At 37.3% G+C, this 9,424-nt stretch overlaps 1 non-coding gene across 1 annotated transcript; it reads right to left on the reverse strand.

Moving 5' to 3' along the window:
* Positions 1-298: 298 nt before the first annotated feature.
* Positions 299-405, reverse strand: LOC124887519. Its single transcript, XR_007045289.1, has one exon. It is a non-coding gene; the product is annotated as a small nucleolar RNA R71 (small nucleolar RNA).
* Between the last annotated feature and the right edge of the window lie 9,019 nt (positions 406-9,424).

Consider the following 9,424-nt stretch of genomic DNA (forward strand, 5'->3'; position numbering starts at 1 on the left):
ACCAGGAGCAAAGTTTAATATTACAAGCACAATGATCCAACTTTTAAATATGAAAGGGTTTTTTAGAGGCTTTCCTGATTATGACCCTAATCTGCATCTGGTGAATTTTGTCACTATTTGCAAATCCTTTGATAACCCAAGGGTGAGCCAGAGTGCTATCCGATTAAGGTTGTTCCCATTGTCTCTGTCCGGCGAGGCAACATTATGGCTAAATAAGTTGACGCCTGATTCTATAACCAACTGGAGGCAGTTGAGAGGAACTTTCCTAGAAAGGTTCTTTCTGCCATCCAAGAGGGTACAGTTGAGGGATGAGATCAACAATTTTAGGCAACTCCCAAATGAGGCTTTGTATGAAACTTGGGAGAGATTCAAGAAGAAGCTGGCACAATGTCCAAATCATAACATCACAGACATACATCTGATGGAGACTCTGTATAGAGATTTTAACTCTGTGACAAGGTCAATGGTAGACAATGCTGCTGGAGGATCATTTGTTACTCTTGCATTTCAAGATGATGCTAATATGCTGAATAGAATGACTAAATTAAGTAGGGCTTGGTACACCAGTGATTCTGTGGTGACAAGTCCAACTGTACCTGTTGGAAGGAGTGAGGAGCAGCGAAAAAAGAATGAGGAAAATGATCAAGACATGGCCCATCTAAAGACTTAAATGAACTTGCACACCAAGCACCTAATGTTAGGAAGGACGGAACGGGTGAAAGCTGTAATGACTTGGGATCGTGTTGATATGGAGACTGAAGAAGAAGTCAACTATTTTGATAATCAGTTGGGTTTCTGAGGTACTAGCCAAGGGAATCAAGGTCGGAATAGGTATGACAATCCTAATCATAAAGACAGAGAGCAAGAAAAATGGAGATACATCAATGACAGAAATAGGTTGTATGTTCTTGCACGTTATCAAAAAGATGCCACAACTAGTTCGATAAAGTATTCGATGGAAGATATGATGAAAGAACTATTGAAGAGAGTAGAGACTACTAATGCAGGCTTAGTCAGTATGAGGAGTGAATTTTCCACTATGAGTCAGTTGGTTAGTTCACATTCAACTTCTATCCAGCAGTTAGAGAAACAGATGAGTCAACTATCCTCAGCACTAAAGAATAAAGAATAAAGAGAAGGAAGTGGTGTTGAAACCTATGCCACGGCCACCACCTCCCTTTCTTCAATGGCTGAGAAAGAAGGCGGAAGATGCAAAGTTCAGCAAGTTCCTGGCAATTCTCAAACAATTCACTATAAATATGCCTTTGATTGAGGCCCTGGAGCAAATGTCGGGGTATGCAAAATTTATGAAAGATCTTGTGACCAAGAAATGAGAAGTGAGTTGCGAACTAGAAGCAAACCTCCACCATTGTACTGCTATTTCCATAGGGACCTTGACGCAAAAGAAGACAGATCCTGGTGCAGTCACTATTCCCGGTACAATTGGAACTATAGACTTTACCGAAGCATTGTGTAATCTAGGAGAAAGTATTAACCTGATGCCATTGACTATCTATAAAAAAGTTAGGTCTAGGAAATCCTACAATGACCAACATGAGGCTGGTAATAGCTTACAAATCAATAAAGTGACCTATTGGCATTTTGTATGATGTACTGGTCAGGGTCTCCAATTTCATATTCCCTGCAGACTTCTTCATTCTGGAATGTGAGGTGGACTTTGAGGTGCCCATAATCTTGGGTCAACCTTTACTTGCAATCGGAAGTGTATTGATCAATTTGAGAGCGAATAAGCTCTTATTCAAGGTGAACGATGAAGAAGTACGATTTACTATGGGTAAATCAATGAAACAACATAAGGAAATGAGCATGTTCTTAGTAGTTGATGTGTTCTTTGAGGATGAACAGGATGTACTCAAAACTAAACAGCTTATTATTGAGTCCTTAGCAGTGGTTGTTATGAACTATGAAAGCAAAGGTATTGAAGAGTATGAAGAGACAAGTTGTGCCCTGACCATCCTGGGCTCGTATTCTTATTCTCTTAAAAAGCTCAACCTTGATCTGGCTAATTGACCAATACCACCAGCCAAGCAATCCATTGAATAACCTCCGGTGTTGGAATTGAAGGAATTGCCTGGTCACTTATGATATGTATTTCTTGGAGAAGGGAATGCGCTACCTGTTATTATTGTAGCCGATTGGGAAGAATGACAGGTAACTGCACTTATTTTAGTGCTTCAGAAGCATAAGAGAGTAATTGAATAAACCATCACAGACATTATTGGCATTCCCCCTGGCATCTGTATGCACAAGATCCACTAGAAGAAGACTGTACTCCTACTATTAAGCATCAACATCGTCTTAACCCACCAATGCAAGAAGTGGTTAAAAAGGAGATTATTAAGTGGTTGGATGCAGGAGTATTTTACCTTATTTCTGATAGCAAGTGGGTGAGCCCAGTTCAATATGTGCCCAAGAAGGGTGGTATGACGGTGGTTGCTAATGAGAAGAATGAGCTGATTCCACTCAGGCCAGTGACCGGGTGGAGAGTCTGCATGGACTACCGTAAGTTGAACTCTTGGACACTGAAGGACCATTTCCCAATGCCTTTCATGGACCAAATGCTTGATTGATTAGCTGGCAGGGGGTGGTATTGCTTCTTGGATGGTTATTCTGGGTATAACCAAATCTGCATTGCTCTAGAAGATCAAGAGAAGATGACGTTCATATGCCCATATGGCACATTTACATTTAAGAGGATGCCATTTGGGCTATGCAATGCACCCGCCACTTTTCAACAGTGCGTGATGTCTATCTTCTCTGACATGGTAGAAGACATCATAGAGGTATTCATGGATGATTTCTCAGTGGTAGGTGATTCATTCAAAATATGTCTGGAGAATCTGAATGTGGCTTTGCAGAGATGTGTTGAATTTTATCTGGTGCTTAACTAGGAAAAATTCCATTTTATGGTAAATGAGGGTATTATGCTGGGCCATAAAATTTTTGAAAAAGGGATTGAAGTTGATCGAGCAAAGGTTGAAGTTATTGAGAAATTACCGACCCCCATTTCAGTAAAGGGAGTTCGTAGTTTTCTTGGTCATGCAGGATTCTATTGGAGATTCATAAAATACTTCTCAAAAGTTGCAATCCCACTTTGAAAGTTATTGGAGAAGGAAGTTAAATTTCGATGATAAGTGCTTGAAGGTATTTGAATGCCTTAAAAAGAAGCTAGTGGAGGCCCCTATTGTTATTGCACCTGACTGGGCCAAACTATTTGAAATAATGTATGATGCAAGTGGTGTTGTGTTAGGAGATGTATTGGGACAAAAGAGGGATAAATTGTTTCACCCGATATATTATGCCAGCAAAGCACTGAATAGAGCACAAAAGAATTACATAGTAACCAAACAGGAATTACTAGCTGTGGTGTATGCTTTCAAGAAATTCAGGTCGTATCTGCTTGGAACTAAAGTGGTAGTCCATACAGGCCATATTGCCTTGTGGTACTTGATGGCCAAGAAGGATGCTAAACCAAGGCTAATTAGATAGGTGTTTCTATTGCAAGAGTTTGATTTCAAAGTCAAATATAGAAAAGGTTATGAAAACCAGGTACAGATTATCTATCTAGAATGGAAAGTGGACAGGAAGTGAGTGATGAAACAAAAATAAATAATGAGTTTCTAGATGAGGAGATCCTGGCAACTGCTCTGGAAACATTGCCTTGGTACGATGATTATGCAAATTATGTTGTGAGGGAGATCTTTCAAAACACCTTTCGTTCCATCAAAGGAAAAAGTTTTTGCATGATGTAACATATTATTTCAGGGATGAGCCTTATCTTTTCAGGCGATATGTAGATAATATCATACGGAGATGCATGCCTGAAGTAAATGTACGATGTATACTAGAAGCATGTCATGCTTCCCCAGTTAGGGGTCACCATGTGGGTGACCGAATGGCCAGGAAGGTGTTGCAGAGTTGCTATTATTGGCCAACATTATTTAAAGATGCCTATAAGTTTGTGCAGGAATGCGATCAGTGTCAAAGACAAGGATCGATATCTAAACGACATGAAATGCCCTTAACTAAGATGCTTGAAGTGGAGTTATTTAATGTGTGGGGTATTGACTTCATGGGTCTATTTGTAAGTTCTTATGGGATGAAGTACATTCTGGTTGTTGTTGATTATGTGTCCAAGTGGGTTGAGGCTATCGCATTGGCTGACAATGAGGGTAAGAGAGTTGTTTCATTTCTTAAAAAGAACATCTTCTCTTATTTCAGAGTACCACGTACTATCATAAGAAATAGAGGATCTCACTTTTGCAACAAACTATTTCGAGTGGCTCTAGCGAAGTATGGTGTGAAACACCACAGAGTGGCTACTCCATATCACCTGCAAACCAGTGGGAAAGTGGAGGTGTCAAATTGTGAAGTAAAGGACATCCTATCCAAGACAGTGAATGCTAGCCGAAAAGACTGGTCACAAAAACTTGATGATGCCTTGTGGGCATACCGAACTGCTTTCAAGACACCTATTGGAATGTTACCATTTCAACTTGTCTATGGAAAGGCGTACCATTTGCCAATAGAACTGAAGCATAAGGCCTTATGGGCACTCAAGAAGTTGAATCTGAACTGGAAGGAGGCGATAGAAATGAGATTAGGGAAACTGATAAGATGGATGAATTTTTCCTTAGGGCATATGAGCGAGCAGATTTGTATAAAGAAAAAATAAAAAGTACCATGACTGGAAGATAGATAAACGAGAGTTTAAAAAAGGGGACTTGGTACTTCTGTTTAATTCCAGACTTAAATTGTTTCTAGGAAAGCTGAAATCTAGGTGGTTAGGACCTTTTAAGATAAACTAAGAATCAGTGAAAAGCGTCACCATTATTTCTCTCGATGAAGTTTGAGGTAATTGAGCCACCTACGTAGATGTTAATGAGTTGTGTAGATGTTAATGCATAAACTAAGGGGTTAAGGGTTCAAATGCTGACTAATAATTGTAGTAAGATGACTAGTGGTTGAAGTCCCTTATCCAAATGGATTGTGGTTTGAGTCCCTCGCTCGATGAAATGGCTTATGGTTTGAGTCCCTCGCCCGATGAAATGGCTTGTGGTTCGAGTCCTTCACCCGATGAAATAACTTGTTGTTCGATTCCCATGCCTAAAGTGTTTGCTTATAGTTTGAGTCCCTTACCTAATGAGTTTGATTATGGTTTTATTCTCTTGTTTAATAAGAAATCTAAATGTTCAAATCTATAGTGTGGGAGGTCGGAGTCCTCCAATTCATGACATATGAATGAGTGCAATAGGAATAGTTGTTAAGTCATGTTTCCTTGGTGGCATGCTATGAAAATATTATGTACTTTCATTAATGATTATTCATATAAATGTGATCGAATATGATGTAATGACTTGGCTTTAAATGATAATTTTATTTTATCCTTATCCTTGAGCTATATGCTAGTGCTCCAACCGCTAAGCGTCACTAGATGCTATGTCCCCATGCAACACTAGGGCTGAAGCTTCTTCTTCTCTTCCTGCATAATGATAGGTGTTCAAGCAGTTCATGTGATTGACCTTGAAGTGGTAAGCTTCATTAATCTAGAGTCATACATTTCATAGTCTTTAGTTTATTATATCGAATTATCTTGGATTTAGTTTTGGCTATTGTCAGGGGCATATCCCGACATATATTTATATAGACTTCAAATTTATGTAGAGGTATTGTGAACGACTATAGACATTAGTGTGTTGGTTAGAATGTTGACACTAATGATATGATAGATATTGTGTAAGTATTGACTCTTAGTCTTAATTTTGGCTACCTTGATATATGTTCGGAGTTTATATGACACTTGTGGTTTGATTTAATGATTGGGTTAGGTTAATGGGATGATCTACGGTCTAAGTTGGGCTTGAGATGCCTATACAACATGGCCCAATTTTGGAGCTTGTCACTTGTCAAGCCAGTGAGAAATATTTTAAGTGTTCTTCCTATGTCCTGGGAAAGCAAAGTAGAAGATATACTGAGGCAACAAACCTAAATACTCTCAATAAGAAAGAATTTATTGTCAATCTGAAGACTCATGAACTCAAGAAGTAGCATGGGCAAGACAAGAAGGAAGCAAAAAGAGAAAATCCTCTAGCATTGAAGGCTTCAAAGTCTGATTCAACTGAGGAAGACATTGATGTTTCCTATTTGGAAAAAGGGATTGTTAAAGCAATGAAGAAAAGTGGTTAGTTTCAAAGAAGAGGAAGTAGCAGCAAAAAGGGAAGTACAACTAAAGTTTGTGACAAATATGGAAGTCCTGAGCATTTCATCAAGTATTGTCCATTGCTAAAAATAGATTATTAGGAATATCAAAAGTTTGGAGCTAACAAAGGAAATAAGAAAGACTAGGTCCCATAAAAATTGAGAAGAATCATTGCAACTGATTATGCAGTTAAACGGGCTTTAGCTGTCTTGGGAGATTTCTCCAGTGAATCTGAGAATGATGAAAAACTTAAAGATGTGTCTATGCTAGCTGTGGAGAGAGTAAAGTCACCTTTGACTCCTTGTTTTCTCTTATGGAAAACACTGAATATGAATATGAAAATGAGGTATCTATTTCTGACATTAAAGAAAATTTAGATAACTACTTAATTAGAAAGATAAAAGAGCTTACAAATGTGCAGATTGATTTTTTATGTGAATGGTTGCTGAGAAAAATGCGCTAGAAGAGAAATTATAAAATTAAGATCTTTAATTTATTGCCTTAACTCCTCAAATATTTGAAATAGATGAATATTTTACCAAATTGAAATCTAAAATCTGAGTTTAAGAAGTCAACTAGAGAAAGTAAATAATTCTAATAGTAAAGGGAAGAAACAAGCCTCAAGAATTCAAATTGAGCTTGAAGAAAAATTGAGAGCTCAAAAACACCTCATGACTGCACTCCATAAGACTGAAGAATTAGAAAGGGGCCTAGTTTGTATAAGAAAAGAACTTAACAAATCACTAAAATGGAACATATCCTCTCAAATCCTCTCTAATTTAACTAGTCAGGGTGACATTATGGTAAAGGCCTTTGATATAATTATAGAACCCCCTCACTTGAATCTCTAGGGAAGGCAGTTCATGGTGCCAAAATCAAGGTCCAAATACCTCTATGTACACATTGTAGAAGGGATGAGAACTTGAAGGAGAATTATCAAAGTTGGGTTAGAGCTAGACTGAACTGTGCTAGATATATCTAGCAGGGGAATTCCTATCTCAAGGGTTCTAAACCTTTGAAAAATGTGAAGAAGAACTCACTACCTAGCGGGGCTAATAAAGGCATGACCACACCATTATATTTTTTGTGGGAACATAAAATCAAAATGGTTCCCAAATCTAACAAATAACTTTTTTTACAGCAGGAGAAAGGGATTGCAGTTAGAACTTGTTTACGTATAGTAGATGTTCAAAGCATATGACTAGAAGGACTGACTATTTTATCTCTCTCAAGACACTTCAAGGTATAGGTGTCTTATTTTAAAATATTGAAGATGATGGTCAAGAACAAAGAACAAAGTAATACAGTTGAGAAAGATGAAGGTGATTGTGATGAAAGATCTCAGATGCAGATCCTAGTTTCAGGAAAAACTACAAAAAAGGTCTAGTCAAAATCTCTAGGGACCCGATTTTAATAAAAGTTAACTCAAATGTCAAAATTGGAAGAATAGATCTTCTCACTCCCTTGAGAACTTAACTTCACCTTTCAAATCTGGAGTTTAAACAAAAGATCAAGCCAAAAAATTCATGGCCTTCACAACATTTCTGTCAAAATTTGAGCCTAAATATATGAACAAATCTTTGAAAGATATTGACTGGATCAATGCAAACCAGGAGGATCTTCAACAACTTGAAAGAAAAAGTCTATGTAAAGCAACACTTAGGTTTTAAAGATGAAGATCTTCCTCATCATATGCTTACATTGGACAAACTCTCTATAGTATGAAGTAAGAACCAAGGGCTTGTCCAAAGGTAGCAACCTACTAATTTTTAGATATATGTTGATGGCATAATATCTGAAGCTACTTTTGAATCACTATGTCAGGTGTTTGTAAAGCTAATGGGGAGTGAATTTGAAATGAGAAGAATAGGTGAACTGAGTTTCTTCCTAGGACTGCATATCAAGAAAACTTCTCAAGGAACAATATTTTTTCAAGAGAAATAAATCAAGGATCCACTAAAGAAATATATTATTGATGGATTATTGATGAACTCTAATTGAAACTCCAATTGGAACCAGTTCACAAATGGATAATGATGAACTTGGTCTTTCAGTTAATGAGACCATGTATAGAGGGATTAATGGATCCTTACAATATCTCACCACAAGTAGGCCATATATTGTATTTAGTGTTGGAATGTGTTCTAGATTTTAGGGTTGCCCAAAGGAGTCTTATTTGAAAGATACAAAAAGAATTCTCAGGTATCTGAAAGGGACAGGGGACCTGATCCTGTACTATCCATTTGGAGATTATTTTTATTTGATAGATAATGCTAATGTTGATTATACTGGATACTTGGTGGGCGGAAAAATACCTTAGGAATGGCTCATTTTCTTAATTCTTTCTTAATTTCTTAGAGTTCTAAGAAGCAAAATTCAATTTCTTTATCTATTGCTGAAGCTAATTGTATAGCTCCAACTTCTTGTTGTTGGTTAAATAGCAACTAAAGGATTTTTAGGATTATCTCAGCCACTATCCCTCTAATGTGTGATAATCCAAGTGCTCTAAACATGGCTAAGAATGTAGTGCAGCATAAGAAGACAAAGCATATTAATCTGACATCTTTACAAAGGCTCTTCACAAGGAGTATTTTGTGAAGGACGATTGAGATTTGGGTTGACCAAAATAACCTAACCTATACAATGGATAAGTTTTCCTCCATAAACAGGCTATGATCAGGAGATAGGTATCCTTAGTAGAGTATGAACTCAATTGTCTACCTCAGTAACATACCCTTGCAGGTATACAACATCGAAATAGCTTTGTGGAAAAATAGATGAAACAAACAAAATTTTGAGGATTTAATCACCAAATGGAGGGACCTGTTCCCTTTTCTCATGTCAGTACCAAAACTATGTATTTTAAAAAATTCATAAAAATATATCTAAAAAGTCATGTGTCATTACTTCTTTGAGTGAATATTGTCATATCCCTAGAAAAGTGAAGGGCCATACCTATTAGAACCAAACATATTACTTCTTTCAAAAGATCCCCCAACAACAATGATCACTTCCCTTAAACATAAAATTAAATCATTTCTCTTCCATTTCCTTTCTAATTACTTCGTAACTCATCCTGCCAAAAACTCATCTTCTCTGAAATAAGTCGTTCTCACTCTCACTCTCATAAAATCTTCTAAATGGCAGAAAGTTCTACTCCCCCAAGACCTACTAAAGAATTAAAAATTCTTCAAACCTCATTAC

Source organism: Capsicum annuum, chromosome 9 (assembly GCF_002878395.1).
Source record: "Capsicum annuum cultivar UCD-10X-F1 chromosome 9, UCD10Xv1.1, whole genome shotgun sequence".
Lineage (NCBI taxonomy): Eukaryota > Viridiplantae > Streptophyta > Magnoliopsida > Solanales > Solanaceae > Capsicum > Capsicum annuum.